Here is a 25085-nt window from a genome sequence, read left to right as displayed (position 1 = left end):
TTTACATGGATAATGTCAGGTCAAGCTACTTTCCCAAGCGGCCTGAAAAAGCATCCAATTTCCCTTTTCCTTATCCCACTATCTCCTTCATCTCCATGCTTTCTAAAGCATATTGGGGATGGGATGGGATGACAGACACCTTCTCTTACTTCTCAGCTCAATAAATGGAAAAAGCAGGAGGTTAAATATCCCTGTCTCCATCTGATTTTTTCTCATCTTCCAGGACATCTCAAGCAGCTTCCTTCTATGGTGCCTGAAGGACCACAAGAGACAGTGCTGTTGTGCTCATGTTCCGCCAGCAGACTTCCCTTAGCAATTGGCTGCTGTGAGGCTGCTGGTCTGATCCAGCAGGGCTCTTATAATGTTCTTCTGGGAGCAGAGAAAATATGAGAAAGATGTGTGTGGGTCCCTCCTTTCCTTCTCCATGCATTTCTGTTTCTGTCTTTCCTTTTCTCCAACCATCTCAAGTCAGTTTAGGAAGCATAAAGGTTGGCAATTGTACTACTCCTTTCCTCCTCATTGTTTCTCCTCTCCACTGTCTCACCCATCCATACTTCCTAAGTGTTTAGCACTGTTGGTCTTTCCACCTCCACCTCCTCTTTGTCTCACTCTAAGGAAGGGAATTTCCTTACAGTGAGGCATAGAGATGGAACAAGCATTCTGGAGAGACTCAAAAGCTGGCAGGTGATGGCAGCAGTTAAGTTGGGCGGGCCAGCCAGTGAGAAAAGCAAGGAAAGGCCAGGGCTTGACTCTTTTGCTTAAGGACCTGGTTTATATAGCCATAATGACTAGTAGCCACTGACTGACTTATCCTCCATGAATTTGTCTCATCCCCTTGTAAATCCACCTAAGGCAGAGGTCATCACCACATCTTATGGCAACAAATTCCATAAATTAATTATGTGGTCTGAGAAGAAGTACTTTCCTGATTCTTCTGTTGATTAGCTTAACTGAATGACCCCAAGTTCCAGTATTATGTGGGGGTGGGGGGGACTTCTACCTGCTTTCTCCATGTGGTACAGTACATAATTTTCTAAACCTCTATCATGTCCTCCCTTTTTCTTAAAACAAATAAAAACCTCCAAGGTTGGCAATATACTCCAGAGAAGATTCTCCAGCCCCTGGTTTAGCTTAGTTGATATTTTCTGCACCTTTTCCAGCTCTGCAATACAGTTTTTGAGATATGGGAGCCATAAAAGTACACAGCATTCCAAGTTTGGCTTTACCACAGTTTTGCACAATGGCATCGGCATACTAGCAATTTAATTTTCAACCCCTTTCCTGAAATTTGCACTCTTCACAGTTGTGCAATACACACTAAGCCCACTATGATTCCAAGTTTTCTTACCTTGTTAGAAACCACTACTTCTAATCCCATCATCGCATATTGGAAGTTAGGAACTAGAAAAGTACACACAGTGGAGCAAAAGATTAATAATCTAACTTCACAAATATACTGATAGGAACTGAAGAGCATCTCTGTACAAGCCGCTTTGGGGCCATTACTCATTGTAGCTGATATGTCAGATTGTGGTGGGACACTCTAAAAGATGCCCCTCCCTGCCTCCGTCTCATCCATGAGAGTTAGAAAAAGCACAACTGCTGTAGACTGAACTACAGGGAAGCACAACAGTGATGGTGTACGTTGCCATATCAGCGGGTCTCAAAACTATTATGAGGAAGTGGTAAGCAATGGCTGCAGTGCTGTGACCCAACTGCCTGATGGTCTTGTAAGTCACATTGCTAATGCTGCATCTCATAGGTTTGGACTATCAGATAGAAAACCAATAAGAAAGGCACTAAGGTACAAAGCAAGGCCCATTAAATGGACTAGAAATCATAAGCAGTTTGTTTGTTTACTCACATTCATTAGTTATTAATGCCTCATTAAGTCAAACTATAGAGCTGACTAAAAATAAGCAGCAAGAACACTCCGCTAAAATGGTATGAACTCATACCATTGCTAACAGCAACTTAAGATCCCAATAACTTGTAAGATGATAAACAAACAAAAAATATTTTCAAGGCTGGATTCGTTCGTGGAAGATAAGCACTCACATTTCCATCTACAGAAGCAGGTTGGCAAATGAAAAGGTAATGCAATCTTCTTGTTAAAGCAAAGTATTATTTTATCTTTTCTCTATTATCTGACAAGGGACGCGGGTGGCGCTGTGGGCTAAAGCCTCAGCGCCTAGGGCTTGCCGATCGAAAGGTCGGCGGTTCGAATCCCCGCGGCGGGGTGCGCTCCCGCTGCTCGGTCCCAGCGCCTGCCCACCTAGCAGTTCGAAAGCACCCCCGGGGGCAAGTAGATAAATAGGTACCGCTTACCAGCGGGAAGGTAAACGGCGTTCCGTGTGCGGCTCTGGCTCGCCAGAGCAGCGTTGTCACGCTGGCCACGTGACCCGGAAGTGTCTTCGGACAGCGCTGGCCCCCGGCCAATAGATGTGAGATGGGCGCACAAACCCCAGAGTCTGTCAAGACTGGCCCGTTCGGGCAGGGGTACCTTTACCTTTCTATTATCTGACACTTGTGGAAATTGGAGAAACATTTTTGGCCAGACCACTCTGCTGTTCCAATAGCAATCTGTACTTGCATTCCAGGTGCAAACATTCATGAATAGGAAACCATGGCATTTTCTTGAGCAGATTAAAGCACAAGAGTGAGGCAAAAATTTGGAATTTCACATAACCTTGAGAGGGCCAAAGCAAACTTGTGACTATGAGGATAGGAAATGAATGCCCACCTACAAAAGCTCTTGTACTAAATTCTCTTATCAGCCACTTAAACAATATCCTACAAGGACCTAGATAACGTTATGTTGGATTTTGGAACATCACAACAAAATATGTACTGAATTTAAACATGGTTTGTTTATGCAATCATTTATCTTGAGGCAGGGGGGGTTGCACACCCCTAAAGTTTCATCTACCTCTAGGTTTTTCTTATTCTTTATCATGCCCATTTTAAAATTTCCCAATAGTGAAGGGGACACAAAGCATGTGGAACCCCAAACTGCCATTGCTGCACTTGCTAGAAATTTGCTTTCTGAAATTTGTCAGGATTCATTTTCTCAGAAACAGTAACCTTGCCTGCAAATTTCATCCAGGAAAAAGTTATAGCTGTTAGGTTGTTTTTTTTAAAAAAAATATATCAGTAATGACTAAGGGGCGGGGGACAAAGCAGACTTAGATGGACCTCAAGTCAAAGCATGCCTCAGACTGAGATGGGCAATTTTCCAAAGTATCAAACAGAGGTCTGAACTAAGTCTTGTGGTCAGTGCACACCCTTATTATATACCACTTTCCCCTAAGCACTAAAAGTGCTTCACATAGAGTGTTAAATAGCAAGTGCAATAATGCTGTACCATTTTTATGGATAAGAGAATAAAATCTCTCAGTAACCAATGGCTGAGTTGACTGAATCAGGGTCTTCTAGAGCCAAGCTCTAATCTTAATCAGTATCCTGCACTAATCGAGGAAAGGAAAAGAGGCCACGGCTACCATTGCTCTTGAAACACTCCTGTTTCATCTAGCATTTAGTAATCACGTAAATGCATAAGTTTAAACAAGCACCTGTTTTCTTAGCTAGCAAAGAGGCCAGTACAGCTCAGAGTTCACTGCACATACCCAGGGTAGATTCAAATGACCGAGCAGTCACACAATGGCCATCCAGTTTGTAGGTTTTCAGTATACATGATGGGCCTTTACAGGCAAACATGCCATCAAAAGAAGTAGCCTGAATGCAACTGCTTGTCATTTAAATGTACTCTCAGTAACCTGAGCATGACTTAACACACTGAAAAAGCACCCCTTTACATCAGGTATGTCTCCCTCCCCCCAGTTCAATGAAAGGGTATGCATTGAAATAAAAGTCATATAATCCTCCCTTCCCACTCCGCCATTCTATTCATTTCTTTTATTCTGTCTCTCTCTCTTTCCTCACTCCAAAACCATTTACTTGTGACACAATGACCACTGGCATAGCACTTCCAAGTGCTGTCGTATGTTTTGCTCCCTTCACAATAATTAAAACTATGAAAGCAACTGCTTGAAGCGGATCATTCACATTCTCTAAAGATTTTCTCTTCATGCCACCACTTACCTAGCTACATTCACAGATTCTGTTAAATGGCCTTGTATACCTGACTTATGAGGGACGCAGGTGGCGCTGTGGGTTAAACCACTGAGCCTAGGACGTGCTGATCAGAAGGTTGGCGGTTTGAATCCCTGTGACGGGGTGACCTCCCATTGCTCGGTCCCAGCTCCTGCCAACCTAGCAGTTCGAAAGCACGTCAAAGTGCAAGTAGATAAATAGGTACCGCTCCAGCGGGAAGGTAAATGACGTTTCCGTGCGCTGCTCTGGTTCGCCAGAAGTGTCTTAGTCATGCTGGCCACATGACCCGGAAGCTGTACGCTGGCTCCCTCAGCCAATAAAGCAAGATGAGTGCCGCAACCCCAGAGTCGGTCACGACTGGACCTAATGGTCAGGGGTCCCTTTACCTTTACCTTACCTGACTTACACTTCTGCTTCTACTCCTCCAGTTCTCTTCCTGACCTAGTGCAACCATTTGCAGTTTAAAAAAAAAGTTGTACAGTGCTCAGCACCCAGAGTTTGCTCCAGTTATCCAGTTATCCAACTTGTTTCTGAACACAGGAAGAGCAGTCAACCATGATGCAGCCGTGTAGTTCTGAAAAGAACCCTAAAGCTCTTGTCAACCTCAGACCAGGCAGCAATAGTTGGCAAGGTGTGGCAGTGCTGCCTACTTGACCTTCCATCACAGCCATTGCTGTGGTGTACTGAGCACAAGCCAATCTGGCACTCCTGCTGCTGCATTTGCACCAAACCAACCTCACTGCTGCCTTGCCCTCGCAGTATGCCATAGCAATGGCAATGGCCAGAGCTCAGGCAAGCAGCACTGCCTTGTCCCAGTTACTTTGTCAAAGCAATCCCTTAGTTAAGGACACTGGTTTCCTATCCCTGCAGGTGGTTCAAGACTTTGCATGAAGGAGGAGGAGTTTGGATTTGATATCCCGCCTTTCATTCTCCTTAAGGAGCCTCAAAGCGGCTAACAATCTCCTTTCCCTTCCTGCCCAACAACAAACACTCTGTGAGGTGAGTGGGGCTGAGAGACTTCAGAGAAGTGTGACTAGCCCAAGGTCACCCAGCAGCTGCATGTGGAGGAGCGGGGAAGCAAACCCGGTTCACCAGATTACGAGTCCACCGCTCTTAACAACTACACCATGCTGGCTCCCAGGGTTTGGAGGGTGCACCTCTATGGTTGGGAACCAGCATACCTAAAAAATGAATCTACCTATACTGTATGTAAATAAGTGTCTAAACAGAGACTAGGGAAAATACATGATTATAGTATGCCCAGTATATTTTTAAAAAGTATAGTACCAGCCTGTTCTACCAATGGGCTATAGCTCTAGATCATGGGTAGGCAACCTAAGGCCCAGGGGCCGGATCCGGATGCTCCAGGAATCAGAGTGTTTTTACATGCGTAGAATGTACCCTTTTATTTAAAAATGCATCTCTGGGTTATTTGTGGGGCATAGGAAATCGTTCATTATTTTTTTTCAAAATATAGTCCGGCCCCCCACAAGGTCGGAGGGACAGTGGACCGGCCCTCTGCTGAAAAAGTTTGCTGACCCCTGCTCTAGATGTTTAGAAACATTCAGAAAGATTTGTAGAACATCTCAAACCATTAAGAAGGAGCTGCTAAATAACTGTTGCTTTCTGGTTTTCATGTGTTAAGAGTTGAACATATGACATTTGTGGTACAGAGGTACCTCAGGTTACATACACTTCAGGTTACATACGCTTCAGGTTACAGACTCTGCTAACCCAGAAATAGTCCTTCAGGTTAAGAACTTTGCTTCAGGATGAGAACAGAAATTGGGCTCCGGCGGCACGGCAGCAGCAGGAAGCCCCATTAGCTAAAGTGGTGCATCAGGTTATGAACAGTTTCAGGTTAAGTACGGACCTCCGGAACGAATTAAGTACTTAACCTGAGGTACCACTGTATTTCATACAGGTTGTTCTGCACCCTGTGGAGAAAGACCATGCTCTCTTGCCCTCTATTTGACCCGTGCTCTGAATGGCTGACAAAGTGCCAGCTGTCACTCAACCCTATGTGGGCAGCAAGCCAGCAACTGACCATCTATGCTGTGTTGCTCATGATGAGATCTAGCAGAGACTAGTAAATAACTAGTTCAGGACCAGGTAGACTCCAGCTAAAGAGCACCTTTTGTTTTGGAAGTATTCTGCTCTGTCCCTTCATTACATCCATTGCCTTCCTTATTCTTAATACATGTTATATAATTGTTGCCAACTCACAGGATTAGTGTGAAAACACCCACCCCAAGCCTAAGCCATTTGAGACACTGGACTGCGGTTGACAGAGAAAAGCAGGTTGCTCTAATTTCTAGGAGAGACAAGGAGCCAGGTACTAGCTCTCCCTCCCAAGAAAACTGAAAGGGGTCTGGCTGCCTTGTAGTACCTTGGAAAACAATTGCATTGACTTCCCAGTCTTTACCCCACCAGGGGGTTGTAAAGGTTTACAGATGGTGCGGTGGAAGCAATTATTGGATATTTTGGGGGACAACGCGACTGGTTTACCTTACCAGAAAGGGTGTAAGCAGGCCCTACTGACCTTCCCCTTCTGTTTTATACCTTTCTCTATAATGCTAAATGTGTATTATTTCCACCACCTCTCAGCTGTGGTTGAATGAGTGCCCCCCTTTAAAGTTCATGGATACCAGGAGCAACGTGTCCTCCTCCATGCTTATGTCTTCAGATCAGTAGGAGAGGCCAAAACACAGGGGACTCCACCTTCTCCATTGCAGCCCCTGCTCTCTGAAACACTTTGCTAAGAGAATTTCAGTTGGTTCCCTGCTTCCCTTTATTTAGGTGTTGCACTAAATGCAGCACTTGCAACCACATTGTAATTGGGGGGGGGCACCAATTTTTGCGGCAATTTTTTAATGGGATCACACTGCAAGGGAAAGTTTAACTATTTCTTCTCCCACCACAATCTTGTTAAAAATACACACACACAAAAGGCATGGCAGGGTTAGGAGGCAGGGAAGCTTCAGTTGTGACAGATGGGAGTTTTTTCTAACTGCAGCACTATAGGGAGGGTATAGAATCATAGAGTTGTAGAGTTGGGAGGGACTCTGAGGGTCATCCAGTCCATTTTTGTAAAGGTTGGGGGCGGGAGAGAAAAAGATAAGCCCAACCTCCCTATGTGCTGCAGTCCCAGTAGAAATAATCATCCCAGCCATGCCTGTAATTAAAAGAAGGAAACCCAACAGCAGGATTGCAAGCAACACAATTATTCCCCCCCCCCAAAAAAAAAAACCACTTTAAGGCTTTTGTGGTCTTGGCTGTTTTACTTGAGTATTGAGAAGATTGTTTTTTATGCTTTTGTGGTTGTTTATATTTGTTCTTGCATTGTTATTTTGTACGTATTTTGTCCTATTTTATTGCAAGCTGAATTACCTTTTTGGTTAGGAAGTGAGATATAATTGTAAGTCTCAAAGAAATATGGTACAATAAGATCGTGTTTGTTAATCATGTCTATTACAGTTTTCAGCAAATGATTATTTGATCATTAAGCATATCTATAAACACATTAATTAGGTTTGAAAAATACTTTCCCCCCCACCCCCAGCAGCTAGAAAAAGAACAATTCCCCTTCCTAACCAGGGTGAATAATATCAGTTGCAAACATTGCAGGTGGAGGGAATAAACCTTCTTTCATGGACGGTGACTGTGAAAGCTGTTGGTATCAAATACTGGAACCCTTTATCCCAGCAGGAAGATTGTACTGCAGAGCAACACATCTCCTATTGGCTTTATTTCTGTGCACTAGTTCTTTGGAACAATTCATCCCTTCAGCAATTGGTCATATTGCTGAGCTTATACAGTGGCCACTAATGCATCTCTCTACATGATGTGATCAAGCGTTACACTTAAAGCTGAAGTGAGAGTAAAGTTGCACGCTGCCCTCACTAAACGGCCCTGCAATTATCTCCATTTCCAGGCACTACTTTTCAAATTAGAATTGTTCTAGTGTGGAGCACAGTACATGGACAGTGGTCACCTATTTTTTCTAGCACACAACCCAGATGTGCTGGGGAAACTTCCCCATAAGCTGCTGTTTATACACCAAGGCTAGAACCAATTGTGAACCATTTCACAAACTACAAGAAAAGCCCAGATATTTTTTATTGTGGTTGCCATCAGGATGAGTAATGACTTTGTTACAATGAAAAAGAACACAATTCAACCAATATTAAGCGTTGTTAAGTCCTGTTCTTATCTACTGAAGAGTTAAGCACACACTCTCATTGAAACCATTGCTTGTTTTGTTTGGATCTGATTGCATTTGTTGCCAAGGATACAACAAGATGAATTTTAACAGGGAGAAATGTAAAGTATTGCACTTGGGGGGGGGGGGGAATGAGAGGCACAAATACAAGATGGGGGACACCTGGCTTGAGGGCAGTACATGTGAAAAGGATCTAGGAGTCTTGGTTGACCACAAACTTGACATGAGCCAACAGTGTGACGCGGCAGCTAAAAAAGCCAATGCAATTCTGGGCTTCATCAATAGGAGTATAGCATCTAGATCAAGGGAAGTAATAGTGCCACTGTATTCTGCTCTGGTCAGACCTCACCTGGAGTACTGTGTCCAGTTCTGGGCACCACAATTCAAGAAGGACATTGACAAACTGGAACGTGTCCAGAGGAGGGCAACCAAAATGGTCAAAGGCCTGGAAATGATGCCTTATGAGGAACGGCTAAGGGAGCTGGGCATGTTTAGCCTGGAGAAGAGGAGGTTAAGGGGTGATATGATAGCCATGTTCAAATATATAAAAGGATGTCACATAGAGGAGGGAGAAAGGTTGTTTTCTGCTGCTCCAGAGAAGCGGACACGGAGCAATGGATCCAAACTACAAGAAAGAAGATTCCACCTAAACATTAGGAAGAACTTCCTGACAGTAAGAGCTGTTCGACAGTAGAATTTGCTGCCAAGGAGTGTGGTGGAGTCTCCTACTTTGGAGGCCTTTAAGCAGAGGCTTGACAACCATATGTCAGGAGTGCTCTGATGGTGTTTCCTGCTTGGCAGGGGGTTGGACTCGATGGCCCTTGTGGTCTCTTCCAACTCTATGATTCTATTCTATGATTCTAACCTTTAAATTAGGGTAGTGTCCTTAATTTTTGGAGCTCAGTGCCATCAATATCATAGTGGCTCAAGGGTCAGGGCAGCCCCAGTGTTGCCACTTCCCTGCCTCATTCCAGCCCCATACTGATGAGCTACAGTGATGCCCAGGAGTGCTAACTTGAACGAAACATTGGGGAGGGAGGTATGACCCGCCCCACATAATAGATCACATGACACAGTGCACTCATACCATTTGAATGGCAATGTCCATCAACTTTGGGGAGGCCTGGCCCCCTCAAATATTTTATTGGGGGGGGGGGCTAAAGCTCCCACAGCTCCTAGGAGTTTGCTTCTATGGTGACGCCAGTGTTAGGGGGGTGCTTTCCATGGCTCTGCCACACACCCCAGGCCACTACAACATGCTGAAATCAGTTCTATTTTTTTCTGGACACTGGAATCAGGTGAGGCTGTGTGAGTTCTGGATAACAACAACAACAATTTATTATTTATACCCCACCCACCTGGCTGGGTTTCCCCTGCCACTCTGGGCAGCTTCCAACAAAATATTAAAAATACATTAAAACATCAGTCATTAAAAACTTCCCTAAACCGGGCTGCCTTCAGATGTCTTCTAAAGTGCTTGGATGCTGCGGTGGGCTGGATGAGGTACAATAAGCTGAGACTGAATCCTGACAAGGCAGAGACCTTGTGGGTCTGGGAATTAGGTGTAAATCCTGGTTTTGGTCGTGCATGCAATCCCTTTGGAAGCGCAGGTTCATAGTCTGTGGATGCTCAGAGATCCATCACTGTCACTGGGGGTGCAAGGTGCCTTGCTTGCCAGGAGTGCCTTTTACAAGCGTCAACTTGTTCTCAGGCTACAGTAGTTCCTGGAAAGGAATAGCCTAGCCACTACACTCCCAGATAGTACTCCCAGAAAGTATTCTGTACTCCCAGAAAGTATTTTAATGGGCTGCCCTTGAAAATGGTCCCAAAGCTTCAGCTGCTCAGTTGTTGAGCAGTTATCAAGACCATATAACAATTGTCCTGTCAAGGTGCTTCTAATAGTATATTAACTCAAGGTGCTTCTAATAGCATATTAAGTTCTAAACAACTTGGACCTAAACAGCGCAGAGTTGAGACATGCAGTGGTAGTCATGCCATTGCGGTGACCTATAAAAGGGCCTTCTCTGCTGTAGCACCATGACTGTGGAATGCCCTCCCCTCAGATACTGTATTGAGTTTTTCTTGTCAGTTGCAAATACATCTGTTTTCTCATATGGTTGGCTGCTTTATTGCTGTATTATCCCTGTTCTGGTTTTGTATTTCATCTACCCTGACACATATTGTTGGATTGTTTTATGTTTTACTCTACTCTATTGTACCCTGCCTTGGGCTTGTTATCAAGGAAGGGTAGACTAAAAGCACATTTAAACAAACAAACAAAAGTATTTTGTTTGCTAACTAAATATATGATAAATATTATAGTACTACAATACTAAATAAATAATAGTATTGTATACTTAAATGTAGCTCCAATGGCCAAAACACTCTAAGCAGGTTTTTTATTATATCCCACCCCCCAGATTCTGCTCTTTTATGAATGCTAAAACAGTGTGTAAGCTAAAATAATTTCCATCCTGTGTTGGCTGTATATGAAAGTAGTTTCTGGGTGTTATTGACTATTGTCTGTTTTGTTATTCTTGAGAAGATGCAGCACACTCCTGTTTTGTCATTTTCCATGCTGTGTTGTGAATTTTATTTTTTTAACATTTGCATTTATAGATTTCTTTGTTGGATGTCTTCCCAAGTTGTGTGAACCCAGGAACAAAACATTCATTAAGTCCCCTCTCTTTAATGTATATTACCATATTATCCTTGAATTGGAGGTACCTGCTGCACTCCAGTACCTGAGGAAATACATCACCTCGTGAAGCCAAGTTAGTATCTCTTAGTAGAATGGATGAGGTTTGGTGAGTAAAGCAACAATGTAAGTTGCTACGGAAATCTTATGGGTCATATAGAAAATATAAACAAACACAGTAGTCATTACTTCCTTGTGACTGTTATTATACTGGCAACTGAAGCACAGAAAACACAAAGCTGGTGTCACTCACAGTGTTCTTGAACAGAGAGATTTTTAAATAGTGTACCGGTATTTAGTTTTCAGTTGCTTAGTCAATAAACAGATGATCTAACAAATGGTGCCAGTAGTATAATTGTCAACGTTAAAGGTCATTATTTCACTTTCAATATCCTTACTGTTTCTGTCAGATCCAGATTCCAAAACAGCTATGGTCATTCTTTTTAAGCTGGAGACACTGACAGAATCAATGGTGGGGGCCACCAAGTTTCTGCACAGCTAGAATTCACCAGCAGGTTGGGTTCTGTTTTTTACTTTATTTGTTACTTTGGGTCATATCATTTAAAATGGTTCCCTATCCTTTCTATGTATGTCTTCGACATTAGCCTCAACTCGATCAGTTTTGGAACAACTGCATAATGCAGTAATGTTAAATATTGCAAGCCATCCTGAGTGATATGTTTTCATAAACAGAAAACAAATATGGACTATGTTTTTGCAAATAACAAATATTAAATTTGAACTTGAAATTTTAAATCAAGGTCTTGAAAGATGAGCAAACCTTCCCCAATCAATTCATCAAGACAATACCCTAAGAAACAGAGGCGAGGTGTTGGCCTTTTTTCCGTGTTAGTATTAGTATCTTATTAACCCTACAGATACCCTTTAAAGGGCATCACAATTCAACAATGGAAAGGACCACTGCTGCTACACTGCAGTCACTGTACAGCAACTGCAATTACTGAAGCTGCTGGGCATCAGGAACACTATCCCTGATGAGGTACTAAAGAGGCAATCTGACAGGAACCTAGTAAAACATCCATTTTGCTAGGCACCAATCTAAACACAGAAAATAGGAAAGAATAGGTATTCTTCCAGTGAGAAGAGTGAAATCATAATATCTCACTTTCTCTGTCTCTACCTTCTTTTTTACAGCAGTCTTTTTTAACCTTCCTGCAGCATACTGAAAAGCATACCAAAAGAAAAATTATTCCATTTTTTACATTTTGTATCTCCCCACTCCTCACTTTTACCATTTCAGAAAAGCAGGTATAGAATGATTAATAGTAGTTAGGCTGCTTTCAGATTGCTGCAATTTTGCAGTCAGGATTCAGCTGCATACCAGCAAATTCAGGTTGTGCAATTAAAGTGGATTTGGTGCTCTTCTGTAACAAACCTGCTTCCAGAAAGCTCCTGAACTTTTTGAAGTAAGGAAAGTGACAGGGAAATGGATGGAAATGTGTGAGATAACCATGTCTGGGAATGATGTTGTATAACCTCACAAATCAGAACAAATGCTCCATCAACCATGGACACTGTATGACTTCCTCACAAACCTTCTGCAAACCAAGAAGGATGCACTTTCAATAAACAGGTCGTCGGGAAATGACTTTGGAACTCCTGCCCTTTCAGGTTTTAATGGAGACCAACCTAACCCCCGGTCTGTGCTGCTGGAGAGTATTAGGATAATGTGGAGGATAATCTTCCACTGCTGTGAAGGCACCTTCTGCATCCAGAAGCATGGAAAGCAACCTCAGCAGTCTTCCTCATAGCAATAGCCTGTGTAAAAGCTGTGAAGAGGGGCAGGTACAAGTAAGAAATCAGTGGCTTGGGAGATGTTGAATCCAAAGCCCCAGGGACCCCTGAGAGGCGCAGCCTTAATTATTGGGGGCCATTCAGAATGTTTCCTTGCAAGGCCCAGCAAGTCAAGCAACTGCTAGGTAGACAGGCCAACCAAGTTCAACCAAAGCAGCGTTTTGACTATTTGTCAGATCCTGGAGGTTTCACATGCACAGAAGCAGAGAACTGGAGCTCTCCTTGATGTTGTCTACACAGGTTAAGTCTCTAGATCACGCTTCCTCAACCTCAGCCCTCCAGATGTTTTTGGCCTACAATTCTCATGATCCCTAGCTAGCAGGACCAGTGGTCAGGGGAATTGTAGTCTCAAAACATCTTGAGGGCCAAGGCTGAGGAAGCCTGCTCTAGATGGTGGCAAATGCATCTTGACTCTCGTATAGGTATAGAAATCCCAATTAACTAATCTGAATTTGGGGTAAGTGCCAGCATTGTAAGTGAAGTTAAAGGAGCATAGGTGATCAATGAGATCAAATTCTAATTCTCATTCCAAACTAGCAATATGTGATGACATCTTAACACAGTTTCCTCAGCTTATTTTCCTTTATACAGATCCAAGAGCTATAGAAACACGGTTAAATAAGCAGCAGTATATAATGCGAGTATACAAACAAAAAATAAATGTGCAAAAATTAAAAGAGCAACTACATAACACAGAAAAATGTGTGCAGCAGTTGCTTCAGAAACATGTAAACAACTGCACAGCAGTAAACACAATACTGGTAAGTGTTAAATCAATATAAAAACATTCATATTAAACCTATCAAGATCTGATCTTTTCCAGCTGGAAATATTTCTTAATAGCTAATGGGATTAAAAACACCAAATTTCATCTTCAGAATTATTCATTCATACTTCAGCGTCTGTCTCGCATAATTAGCACACTATTCTTTCCCCAACTGCAGAAAATAAAGAGCCCGCCTTCTCTATACTAAGTGTGGCTGAATTCTTCCAACATTACTGTACTGAAAATCAGCTATACATCCTATACTGAGGAGTAGATGCTGAGCATCAGGTGATATTAGGACTATGGGAATTGGCAGTAAAGCATGTCTTCAAAAGAAAATAACAGAAAGAAAGAAAGAAAGAAAGAAAGAAAGAAAGAAAGAGAAAATGCATTTATGTTTTTATTGCTCTATTCCCACACAGGGAGAACCGTTGGTTATACAGAGTACCCACAAAACAGCCATCCAGTGTGGCAGAAGGAGAGCAATTAAACATTGCGTATAGCACAGCCAATATTTAGAAACGGTTAATATGCCCAAATAGCTATCATAACCCTTAGAAAAGTCAAAAGAGCAACTTTTGTTCCGAGTACATCATATTTGTCTTCCTGAACCATACATGTTTCCAGGACCACAGAGTGTGTAGAAAGCACACAATTTTGGGGCCCTAGAGTCCTAATCTTACAATTACATCTACAGAACTAGGCATATATAGGGTGAGGTCCAATCAGTCTACCACACACTCTTGCTCCAGTAGATGCATCCCCAAAAGAGGAAGTGGGGAAGTGACTTTTGCTGATGTCCTCTTTCCCCTACACCTATCCAGAAATCTGTTCTGCATAGTTGGGGTCCCTCAAAACAGATTATTGGGGTGCTGGGGGTTGCAGAGAGGGGAATCCACAAAAAATCTCTTTTCCTCTTCCCTTAGCGGGTGTCTCCCACTGGATCAAAATGTCTCCAGTGTCATTCTTGATTGATTTGAGGGTTTTTGTTGTTGTTGTTGTTGTTTGCTCCATTAGTTTTAGAATAAGAATAATAAGTCTCTCTCAAGGTGAGGCAAAGCCACTACAAGGTGAGGCAAAGCCAGTTAGTTTTCTGGCAGGCAGCTCACTGTTGTTTATCGAGAAGGGGGAATGGCGGGCAGGACAGCACTAAAATGCACTGCAAAATAAGGATGGATCAGTGCATTTCTGGTCCATTTCAGTTTTCACATACCAAAATCCATTCCATACTTTTAAATAAGAAATTTGTAATGAAATTTAAATAGTATGTAAATGTGTATCTGGTATCTAGTTGAAAATATTTTGATCCAATGAGGGGAAAAATATTTGAAGAAAAGGAGGGGAAATACATATATTCTTTGCATCATACACAGAAGCACAATGCCATTTCAATGGATTCTTTCACCCTATGCCACTATGTGTGCTCTACCTTTGATTGTGTTTGCCTTTTAACAACACAGTCAAGGGCAAAGAGAAAAGTCATTTCATATTTGACAGGGTAACCCAAATCAAGATCTGACACATCCTTTTTACACAATGACAATTCACACTGAAAAACCACGTACTCTATTCAGAAACCACCTCCTGCACTGTATTTATATTTGCTTCTCAGGTGTGGAATCTTTTCAACACAGTATTAACATTTCCTTTAAAGTACTTCCTTGTTTTCTCCTTGAATAAGGGCATCATGAGAATATTGGCTAGCAATGAAATTTCAGTACTAGTATTTCACTTTCTTTGATAATGAAAACTTAATTACACTGTTTTATCGCCAGGTGCTTGTATAATAAGAATAGCTTCCCTTTTTTGTAAGGCATGTTGCATCTCATATTGCTCTTCCTTGGCAAACCTGGAGCCATAGGTGGCTCAAACTGTCTTGCTATCCCCAGCCAGAAATTAATTTTGCTTCCTTTTCAATGAGACAATAGGGTCCAAGGCAGGGAAATAATTTGGCTTTCTCCACTTAAAGGTTTTCCCAATTATGCTTTGCTTGTTTTATTTATTTCAGAATTTACATACCGCTTAACACTGCAGTCTCTAATATGGACTTTGGAATTCTTACGGGTCAACACAGCTACCATTACTTTTTGACTGATTGGGATACATGGGGGTCAGTAATAATAACTCTTGAATGCCTATATGTATTTCTGTACTGGCTTACATGGGCAAAGATAGAAAGATTTATTATTATTTAATATTGGAAGAATGGTTTGTTGAAGTTATTGGAGGCAAAGTTGATATGTTTGATTAGACAAAAAACATTGCTGACATTTATTAATGGTAATAATTAGAGAATCCCTTTTGGACTTTTTGTGTGAAATGGAAAAGGAATGAATTTGAGACATTTTTGGTCTGAAAACTGGGGAAATATTGCCTGACAGAAATTAGAATATCCAAGAGTGAATGTTTTTATTGATTTCCTTTATGTAACTGACAGAAAATTGGAAGTCCTGTTTATTTTCCTTCTTTCTTTTCTTTCTATTTTCTTTAATTTTTATTTGGTATCCTCTGGTCTGTTACCAGGGTCCATGGATTACACACACATGAAGGTAGTGGATGGTTGGCAGAAGGACCTTAAATGAAAAGCAGGGAAGCAAAGATCTCCCAGGGCAAGAGACTGGGAGAAGAAAAGAAAGCTCCCAGGTGAGAGCTGGGAGGATCCACCTCTTTCTGTGTGTGACAAGGGTTAAGAGCTACATTTGAGAAAGGACTCTATATTTTCTTTTTTTGTTGTTGTTCCATTTTGTTTCTGCTTAGACTCGTTTCTTTGATCTTATTGTATTATGAAAAAGCTTTAATAAGATCTTATGAAATAAAGGACTGCAGACTTTGGCTCGTGGTGAGCTAAAGGCAAACATGTGTACAGTACAGTTGAAAGGAGGCTCTGAATAACACTATGATTATATTGATATATTAATGCAGAAAGAAGGAAGTAGTTCTGAACCGCTTCCTTCTTTATGGTTCAGGAAATTCCATAGTGTAATAATAAGACTAAAAACAAATTAGTTGCCAACATGCAGGTGCACATTTAATACTAAGGCAGCTACTTCCTTGGCTTGGCTCACAAGCTTTGACTTGTGTGCACAATCTCCCCACCCCCATTTCTGTCCTTTCTGCAGCACCTTGGGCAGCATCTCTGGAAGGAATAGGGAGAGATGCCTCTGCCTTCTACCAGCTTGCTACCTTATTAGATGTGATTTGTCCTCTGTAACACAAAATGTGAAGGCAAATACTAAGGTGAGCAGTGCATTCGTTCTATTTGGCTGGGATATTAAGGCAAAGGGAGGCAGGAAGAAGCAAGGGAAGGAGGGCTGAGAGATGAAAGGCATGTGGACAGAAACAGCAGAGATGAGCCCATTAACTCCACCACTATACAAGATGTGCTGTTGTCCAGTAGCCCGCAGGAAGCAGCAGGATGGCTGAGGATGAACTGGGAGGGGGGGTGGAACAGCTATGTAGGGGTTCCATCTGCTTGCCTTGTTCCTCTGGTTTATGCATGTGGTGAAAGTGTTGATGCCTTAGGGCGGAAGGGTTGTTCTGTGGGACTACTGCAGAAAGTAAATGAGGATTGCTCCAACATGCTTGGGAGCCCAACTGAGGACAGAAGCTCTCATCTGGCTTATGCAATTATGGAGCAGGAATGCATCTTGTCTCCTGCCATGTAGCTCCACAGAGCTGAGACATATGGTACTTTGTAAAAAGCGGGGCAATCTCTCAGATGCAAACACAACTGAATTTCAGGCGGGTCACAGAGGCATGCTCAACCACACTACCGCAATTAGAAAAAAATAACAAGTTAAAATGAGTTGCAATATTCGGAACCTAAGACCTTAAGTAAATGCCCTGCACAAAGTCACATTACATGATCGCAGCTAGCCAACAATTACTCCATTCTGCAATAGATGCAATTATATCCATAGCCAATGTGGTTTTAATAGACAGTGACGGGTGGGGAGTTGTAGTTAGTCGGATATACCAAGGTGCGTGTCATTGATTTTGTTTTCATTTCAGTACTAGCTCAAGATGGATTGACAGGGAAAAGCCTTTTCTGTTGTGAATCACACATCTCCTACAAGAAAGCTGCTGTTTCCCTGAGGCTTTCAGAGTAATAGCAAGGTGAACAGTTCCACAGCAATGAGGCTCAAAAAGAAAGTAAGTGACACCTAGCTGTGGTGTGAAAATGGCAATCATGTCAAAAAGATCAGATGAACAATGTGGGATGGAAGAAAAACAGGCTATACAAATGCAGGCATGGACACAATCTGGAATCTGGAAGTGCTGCTGTATTGTGGTAATCCATATATTTTAATAGCTAAGGAATGTGAAGTTTGATGACTTCTACCAATATTGAAATGAGATGACATGGCATAGCCTTCCCTTGGCATTATAGGCTGCCCTACTGCAAGGTGCAAACTCTGGCAACAGTTGCTGGCCCCATTAGCTTTTTACTATTTGAAAAATAATACAATGTCCTATATGAGTGAAGCACAGACATCTGGCAAATCTAATTTTATTTTGCATTGCAGAGATTAGGCAAGTCTAGAGAAGCAAAATAAACACATCATTTCACAGTGCAATAATTTTTGTGCGTGGGTTTTCGGTCAACGTAGCCAGCATCCTAAACAGCGGGTTTTCCCAGGGAAAGTGGTGGGACGAAAGAGAAACCTCTCTGACCTGTACCAAGAGTTTATGGTACAGAGCTCAACCAGAAGTGTGGATGAACTCTGTATGTGACTATTGCAAAGATCTATAGGATCAGGATTTCAGTGTGTTTTAATCTTCCAAAGACAGGCATTTAAAAGTCTGATTACTTAAGTATTAGAAAGAACTCACTTTCAAGAACACATTAAAGCATGGCTAAGGATATTTGAAAGATCACATTTTTGTCTCTCTTCAATTTACACCACACACCAAAATACAAATTAGTGTAATATTAATTGATTAATGCAGTGCAATAGGAATGATTGAGTAAGTGGCCATACTTATGATGCACTGAATTAATAATTATAATAAAATGGTTGGCACAGACCATATGAAAATGCCTTCTGTTTTAAATTGATAAGATATAGGCCATTATCTAGACACATAAAATTTGGGAACTGCGGCTAGCTTTAGAATTTAAAAGGAACTTATGGGAGATATAAAAATGCATCATACTGTCCTCTATGCAAGTAAATATTAAACCTTAAGTGCCTCTGCAATAAGGACTATGGAGAAATAATTACCATTCTTGTGTGCCATCCATGGGAGTTCACTGTCAGTGTAATACCCAGTAAGTAACACTCCTACTTATCCCACTTTTTGAAAACCTGAATTCTTGAGGATCCTCTGTCATTTCAGTCAATAAGACTATATTTTTACTTTAATAGCTAAGGGCATGCAATTCAAGTAATACACTTACTCTAATGAAATATGATTTAAATCATTGTGAGTTGATTTGAGAATTGCAGGTAATGTGGTCATTTAGCTCACGTTGTGGAAAGTAACAGTGCATCACCAGAACACAATACACATTTCCATGTAAAATAACATTTAATTAATCTATGCTTCTTATATGAATGAGTAAGACTCAAATGCACATACAAAATACTTTGAAAATGAGCTTGATTGTTTAATGCAAATAATCTAAATTCTGTTCGGGGAGGGGGTGCAATCAGAATACCAGAAAATGATTCCTGCCATGAAGGATACTGCAGACAGATCAACTACTAATTTTATATTCCCTTGAATAATTCACTATCAATGCAGTTCTAGTATCAAGTGTTAAAATGTGCTTCTTTTATAACATGGTCCTGCGCATGTAGATTGAAAAGTGCCACTGAGTTCACTGAAGCTTTCTTGCTGCAATCCCATGATCTGGGAGTAAGCCTCACTGAATTAAATGTGACTTTCTTATGAATTAATATGTGCTGTTAAGCTGCAAAAAACCCTATACCTACTTTTCTAGGAATAAGCCAAGGAAAGGCAAGTGACTTACCTCTGAGTAGACATGTATAGGACGGCACTATTAGTTTCTAACTGAACATCCATATAGCCCTACAGTGTCAGTCTTTTCATAATATAGAACAGAACGGCATTCTCAGAAAGAGGGAGATTCTTAGCCGGATTCAGTCAAAAGGTCCCACTAATGTAAACACATGCAAGGACATCCACTAGCACAAAGGGGCTTTCCCCACTCCTATCCCCATATGCCTCCTTATTGGTTTGGGGTGGGGTTCGAAGAATCTCCACAAGAGCACACAGGGTGAGATAAAGTGGGCCACTCCATTTGGGAAGCTGAAATTCTCGTGAATCGGTCTCCCTGGGGAGGTTGGGAGCTCTCCTTCCTTGGAGGTTTTTAAGCAGAGGTTGGATGGCCATCTGTCATGGATGCTTTAGCTGAGATTCCTGCTTGGCAGGGGGTTGGACTAGATGGCCCTCAAGGTCTCTTCCAACTCTACAATTCTAAGTTTATGGAACAATTGCCACACTGCTGTGTTCCCTTCCTCCCAAATATTTTCAGGATTATAGTGAACCAACCATTTTCATTTGCCTGACTGGTTTCTTTTCACTAGCAATGAAACTTGATTATTTAAGCTTAATAGATAAGCTAAAGATTATTTAGAATGCTTTGAGAACATCTTACAAAACTCACAGTGCTGATTTATCCTTAGAAATGAGTCGATAAACTGGAACTGGAGTCACATCACCAGCTTCTTCTAGGGTTAATCAATCTTGATGTCGCAACTGGGGGGAGAGGAAAAAAACAGAACAGAAAGATTCAAGATAACAAGCTATAAAGGACACAAGTGAAGTAGGAGAATAGCAGCAGACTACAATACTGCGATATCAGATTGGAATTTATAAGATTCTGACAATATATGTATGGTTATAGATATAAGTTCATGAAGGGTTCTCCTAATGTCTCAGTTATACCTTACATACAGGAAAATGTTCAGTCTTGCCCATTGAACATTGTATAATCTCACTGAGCTTTTATAGCAGGTATGCTGCCTAAGCCATTTAAGCCTTCCCTCTTATTAAAAATAAATAAATGAATTTCACATGTAAAAATCAGTTTTTGCTTAATCTCACCAGGTGGTAATGCCATCATCTAGAATGTGCATTTGATTTCACTCCCACATTGTTTTGCATTAATGACATAAACAGCATGAAAAGAGGCTAAAACATGACATAAACAGCATGAAAAGAGGCTAAAACATTTTGGATGTTATAGGAGATGTGGGTCTTCCATCAAATAACAGTGCTGAGTCTCCTCCTCCTCTTTGCTGGTAGTGATGCAGAACATCTGACTTGATGCCACCATTTCACTGGCTCTAGTTTCAGGTCCATTTCAATCTCATATCTGAAGCATCAAACCTGCTTGCAAAGTTAGTATAGGGCATTTCACACTTATCCTGTCCCAAGCAATAGGATATTCAGCCTGCTGGTTCTCTTTCAGAAATCTGATAGAATTATAGAATGATCTTACAGGTGAAGATTTATAGGCCCAGTTTGCACACAACGCTTCAATAATGTGTGGCCTGCAAGTACCACTGCTAAAATGTTTATTAGTTGCTTCGCCCCTGCTCCCTCCTTTCCCCTGCAGCAGAAGAAACAAACTAGAGGCTGGCATGCCATTGCAGCAAGTCAGTACTCATGCTTTGTTTTCCCCCCACTAGCAGCTGGTGGGGGGCTCATAGCTTCCCAATGCAGTGTGTGGTGCAACAGTGCCCTACCCCATGCCGCCTCACTGGCTGTCACTGTTTCTCTCCTAAACAAACCATAATGGCAAGCCAAGAACAAAGGGGAGCATGTAACAGGAAGAGAGCCACTGCCGACTTCTCTGACACACTGAAGGAGTGGGTCAGGAACACCCCAGGGACTTTTGAGCAGCCTGACCCCAACACATTGCTCATTCGCTTTAAAGCATTATTTAATTGAAACTGTGACTTAAAATGATGTGCAATGTTGTTTTATTTCCTGATTTGTGTGCCATTTTTAAAGGGGTAACTGCCCCTTCAAAGCCGTGTATAAAATTTCAGGAGAAATCATCAGCATCCAGTTAATGCCCCCTTAAGTTTCAACAGCACCAGTTAAAACTTGAGTAGTGATTAAGAAAATGAGCAGCAATTAAGAAATAATAATAATCCAGGTCAAAATAAATATGTTTTACTGATTGGGCAACTACTGCTGGGGAACAGAAGCACATGCACAAAACAGTACTGGGTTATACTCTCTGGGCCAGTGCCATGTTCTATGCAGCAGCACCCAGCATATAGCTGGCAATAAATTTTAAGTACAAACAGTGGTAGTTCCAATGGTGTATCCTCACTTAATCTAACAGGTCTGAGCACAGCAAAATCCAAAGTTCAATCAGGCCCCTCCATCCCTTGCAGATGGGTGTAACTTCCAGATGCTTTGGGGTGAATATTTTTTGGCTGCTGCTAGGTAAAAGTAAAGGTACCCCTGCCCATACGGGCCAGTCGTGTCCGACTCTAGGGTTGTGCGCCCATCTCACTTAAGAGGCCAAGGGCCAGCGCTGTCCGGAGACACTTCCGGGTCACGTGGCTGCTGCTAATTTCCCATTAATAAGTGTCTATTTTCTCCATCAATTAGCAGATTCCACCATGCTCAAGAGAAAATGGAATTTATATCATATTTCATGATACAACAGCAAAGATAACAACAAAAGAGGTAGACCACCTCTTTCCTCCCACCCAAAGCTCTTCCGTGTGATGCTGTACACTTTAATTCAGACACATTCTAATCAAAGTGTCCAACAATCTCTCTGAGGAGTCTACTTTACATCAGAAATGGAAGTGGGGGGAAAGGTGAGGACAATGCTACTTCTGTGCTTAGGTTGCCATTGCTTGCATTAAGGTTTTCATTTATTTTCATTTAGTTAGCATTTTTATTTTCTAGGTTTACTTAGTCTAGCCTGATTGATCTAATCTTCATTCTCAGTGAGTCTAAGAATTTCATTTCACGTTTGAAATAAGAAGCCCTGGAGCATGGCAATGACATCATCATATACTAGGGTGCTGTGCTATTCATGTTGCGAACAAAGCCCAAGATAGAAACAAAGCCCCTGTTGTGTGTTCATCCAGACTGCAATTTTCCATAGATCAGTTGCTGGCTCTTTTGAGCATATGGTGGAGGGAGTAAACATTCACTAGAAAGTATAGATTTAAAGTGGCCTCAGATAAACATGGTCCCATCAACAAGGAGGAAGGATTCATTTTATTACTAGGTTTTAGTGTTCCAGTGTTGTTATGAGTTTGTTGGTACGCTTCTAAATTCCTGAACCCAGTATGTGTTAGAATTTAATCAAGCTTCCTGAACCCCTGGATACAGCAATTGTTAAAATATAAGCCAGGCCAGCTTCCTCATGAGGTAATTGCATGGAAGATGAGTCAACAATGAAAAGGTAATGAGCTGTTAAGAATGCCAAGGAGAGGAGACTCTGTGCCAGACAGAAAATGGGTGGGGCTCCTCCTCCAACTTGGAGATAAAAGACAAAGTCAGAGTTCGATTTAGAGTTTTGGGGTTGGCCATGATGTGACCTGGGGGGGGCAGGCTGCTGGCTGTTAAAGGCAAAAGCTGGATAGAGGGTCAGGGAATTGGTTGATTTCTGGTTGAATCCAAGACTGCGGCCAATGGAGAAGCAAGACCCTCTTGGGGTGTTGATGCTGTGAACCCCTCCATTGTAGCCTCAGGTTGTATATATGTGTAAATAAACCATATATCATAAAGGCACCACGGTCTCTGCTGTGCCTCATTCCCAAAAGAAAATACAGACCCTAGGTGGAACTCCTGGAAAGTCACGCTGCTTAAAGATCAGGGTCACGCAACAGTGTTTTGTTTTGGAAAATTTTATTTAACAGAATTATTTACTTCTCCAAAAATGCAATATGCCAAAGGCAGAACAGAGAAAACTAAATCACACTGTTCATAATCAGATTGCTCAGTATGTTCCACGGACTATTCCTGTCATTTGCATACTGCATTATAAAATGCATCAAGTTTAAAAAGGAATTTAAATCAAACTTTCATTGCCAAAGCACACCACAAGGTGGCAAGATTGTAAAAATAAAGATTAAATAAAGATTAGAAGCACATTCAAGTAATGGCATTCAGAGTGACATTTGAATTTTAAATTATTACAACATCCTTTGCCTTTGCATTAGTTTAAAATGCATGCAGCCATCACTGCCCCAATGCTTACAGTAGATGTTCTTTTTTTTTCAAACTCATCTAACCCCACATCATAATCTAAGAATGATAACACTGACCTACTTTACAGGGCTGTAAGAATTACCAATATAATTGTATATAGTGTTTAAAGCACTATGCGCTGGATGCAGCTGAGCTAATGCAACAGGGCTTTCCCCCTCTCCTCCCCCTGTGCACCCCAAGTCCCCCCAAATTGGCTCTGTGGGCTCTGGGGAACCCCAAAAATAATGTGTGGGAAGAAGTGAGAGGAGATCACCAATGGCTTCAAGTTACAAGAAAGGAGATTCCGACTAAACATCAGAAAGAACTTTCTGACAGTAAGAGCTGTTTGACAGTAGGACAGACTCCCTCAGGAGATTGTGGGCTCTCCTTCCTTGGAGGGTTTTAAGCAGAGGTTGGCTGGTCATGGATGCCTTAGCTGAGATTCCTGCATTGCAGGGGGTTGGACTAGATAACCCTTGGGGGCAGTGGCGTAGCGTGGGTTGTCAGCACCCGGGGGCAAGGCAAGTAATTTGCGCCCCCTAACCCATGGATTTGCGCCCCCTAACCCGTGGATTTGCGCCCCCTAATCCTAACCCCCAGATGTTGCACCCGGTGTGGCCGGCCCCCCCTGCACACCCCACGCTACGCCACTGCTTGGGGGTCACTCCCAACGCTACAATTCTATGATCATTCCACTGTGCAAACTGAAATGCTTGTGACGGTGGAACAACTGAGAGAGAGAGAGGCACTCCTTATCTATGTTTCAAAGACCTGCAACATTTGTGTATGATTGTATTTTCAACTTGCAACCTTACAACTGCTGGATAAGGATATTTGAACTAATGGAATACTGTACATAAATATGCTGCTGCAGTGGGTATACCAAATTAAAGTGCAGAGTGGTATTGTGATTCTGTTGTGCTAGTGATTATTCCACTGTAACCACTACAGCAGAAATAATATAGTTGGTGTGTGTTGTGCAACAAGCACTGGCGGAAGAAGAGGAGTGTGGGGGGAGTGCACCGCCCCTACAGGCAGCGTGCCACGCCCCCAGGACACACACCAACCCTGTCCCTGCCTGCTCTCTGCCCCCTAGTGCCAGAGCACGAAACTCCACCACTGGCGACAAGCACACAAAGTGCAATGAGACTGAGTGGGGGGGGGAGGGAGGCTTGGTTAATTTTCTTGTACACAGGTTGTACATCAACAACAAAGGTATTATTATTAGAAAGTGGTGGCGTCCCTTGCATAAAGGACAAAAATGGTGAAGTGGA

General features: G+C 42.1%; 1 protein-coding gene and 1 long non-coding RNA gene across 14 annotated transcripts in view; one reads left to right on the top strand and one right to left on the bottom strand.

Moving 5' to 3' along the window:
- LOC309526090 overlaps positions 1 to 25085 on the top strand; it is a 399393-nt gene that overhangs the window by 96252 nt on the left and 278056 nt on the right. The window lies entirely within an intron of this gene.
- Positions 1 to 25085, bottom strand: part of ATP2B2 (ATPase plasma membrane Ca2+ transporting 2) — a 358314-nt gene that overhangs the window by 197025 nt on the left and 136204 nt on the right. For all 13 annotated transcript variants that reach the window (XM_082211882.1, XM_082211878.1, XM_082211885.1 and 10 more), the window contains exon 3: positions 20249 to 20340. The gene's annotated coding sequence lies outside the window, so the exon portion shown is untranslated. The remainder of the gene's footprint in view (positions 1 to 20248; positions 20341 to 25085) is intronic.

Source organism: Podarcis vaucheri (assembly GCF_965113315.1).
Source record: "Podarcis vaucheri genome assembly, chromosome: 2".
Taxonomy (NCBI): domain Eukaryota; kingdom Metazoa; phylum Chordata; class Lepidosauria; order Squamata; family Lacertidae; genus Podarcis; species Podarcis vaucheri.
Note: the sequence above shows the minus strand (reverse complement) of the source record. Positions and strands in the feature narration are given on the sequence as shown.